Genomic DNA, 2,472 nt, shown 5'->3' on the forward strand with positions numbered 1-2,472 from the left:
AAGACGCACCAAGAGGAGAGCCAAGCCCCGGGGAAAGCAGGGCACACCAGAATCCTCAGAAGGCAGTCATCCCCATTAAGAAGCACTCCCCATGCCCAGAGAGTCACTGCCTGGCCTCGCCCTCCACCCCTCCAGCCCACAGGCAGCCCGAGCTTGGCCAAACTTGGGGAAAATCTAGCCCCAGCACCGATGAAGCAATCCTTTCCCAAAAGAAAGTTGGACTGTCACCACCTGGTCTTGCTGGGGCCAGACTGGCTCTTCCCTTTACTAATATGCTCTGAAATTTTGGCAGGAACAAAAGTCAAGCTTCTAGGTCACAACACCACCCCCTTCCCTGAGAGTCAGCAAAGATTTGGGGTTGAGGGCTTCAGACTGCCCCCCCCCCACTATAGGAGGGCAAATACTCTGGCCTTGCTGAAGTGGGGGCTTGAGCTTTTTCAGTCCCAGAGGGTTTGTTGGATAGTCTAGGCCCCTAGACTCTAGGGGGGGATAACTCAGTAATTCAATTGAACTAAAAAGCATTTATTTATTTAATATGATTTGTTAAGTGACTACTGCATGCCAGACACTGCTAACTTCTGCTAACAAAGACAAAAACCAGTCTCTGTCCTCGAGGACCTTACGTGCTGGGGGACAGTGCCAAGGAGGCTGGGGTGATGATGGGGAGGGTAACAAGAATGGCGTTTTCCACTGGGGACAGTGACGGAGAGGCAGGGAAGAGCGTAGACTTCCTAGAGGAGGGGGCAGGAGCAGCCCACCACCAAGAGCCTTCAGCCTGAATCCCCTCCTCAATCAGAGCTTGTGGCCAGACTTTGAGGGGGCTCTGAGCTCAGCAGGGCTGAGGCTCGCCCTGAGAATCCTGGCCTCCCCAGGGTCAGTCCCACACTTGTCAACACAGCCATCACTGCCATCTCTCCAGGGCCTGAGGGTTTTACTAAGCACTTTCCCCTCAATAACCCCAATAACTCCCCATTTCATAGAGGGGAGAACCAAGGCTCAGCTAGGGATCACAGGCTTGGGTGTCTGAAATTCTCTCATCAGACAGAGGGAGAAGCTGAGGCCCAGGGAGGCATGGCCAAGGTCACAAAGCTAACAGGTGGCAGAGCTGAGATTTTAACTCAGGCCTCCATTCTAAAGCCTCTTCCTATTACTCCATGCCAGTGACCTGGCCATGGTCACTCCAGCTAGTAAATTTAGAGCCATAGAACTGACCCTTCCCCACAGGGATCCCCACGGGGACCCCAGATGAGCTGAGGGGGAAGATGGGGCAACTTCCAATCCCAGACCCCAGAGAAGGCAGGAACAGCTCTGAAGTGGGTAGGAATGTGGATGTGGATAGGCCTGGGCAGCTCATGCCTCCAGATGGAAGGAGCTGGGCTGATTACATCAGCTGAGGAGACCTCCAGGATATTAAATCAGGCAACCTGCAGCAGGACGGTAAGTAAGTGAAAGGCCGGTTATTGATAATCAATCCAGCCTGGGCTCTGATAATGAACTCTCAGATAATCCACATCCCCAGCCCAGTCTAGCCAGCCAGGCAATGTCGCCTGCCAACGCTAACAGGGCAGAGGAGGAGGCCAGCCACTCACCCACCAGCGATTAGCAATAATTGGCCAGCTTTAATGCGAGAGGGGAAATAGGGTTGTCTTGTGTGCTTTATAGGGAAATGAGAATTATTCTCACGTTACCATAGTAACCAGTGGAAGTTTCTAGACTTTTCAGGTATTTAATTTTGCAGGCCCAAGGATTTCAGGCAAAGAGAAGGGAGAGGAGGTGAAAGGGAAGGCCACCTATGCAGAAAGAGGCAGGGATGCTGAAGCGTCCTGAGACAGCCACACAGGGCGGCTTGCCCAGCGTTACTGCAATAGCTGGGATTGGAACCCAGGCCTGCACTCAAAGGCAGACAGAGGTCGCTGGCTCTGATTGCTGCAGAGGTCTATAAGGAGTGGAGACAACACAGGGAGCGGTGCACCTGCCTGGACAGCCTGGCCCTTGACAATCTGCTACACTTGTCTCCCCGACAGGACCACAGCTGCCTCAAAGTGGGGATTGTTTCTCTTTCTTCATATATGCTCCCCAGGACCCAGCACCAAGCACACAGCACAGGCTTAATAAATGCTGCTTAGCTGACTCATGTGTTGCATAATTTCTACCCTTTTACAAAAAGTAACCTGCATTGATCATTGCTTTTGGGCTTCCCAAGGAAAATTCTGCTGAATTCCTGGTGGAGGTGGCATGGTCCTGAAGGGACTGAGCTCTCCAAGTACCAAGAGATACTTGGAGGAAGAAGGGCAATGCTTGGTTTAGGAGGACAAAGATGGTGTGTGTGTGGGAGTGTGAGAGAGGTGGGGGGGAGGGGGAGGGAGAGGGGGGCAGAGAGAGAGAGAGGGAGAGAGGAAGAGAGAGAGAGAGGGAGAGGGAGAGAGAATGTGTGTGAGAGGGGGGGAGGGAGGGAGGGAAGGGAGAGGGGGG

Source organism: Petaurus breviceps, unplaced genomic scaffold, assembly GCF_028583685.1.
Source record: "Petaurus breviceps papuanus isolate PSGF00001 unplaced genomic scaffold, PetGlider_PUasm1.0 391, whole genome shotgun sequence".
Lineage (NCBI taxonomy): Eukaryota > Metazoa > Chordata > Mammalia > Diprotodontia > Petauridae > Petaurus > Petaurus breviceps.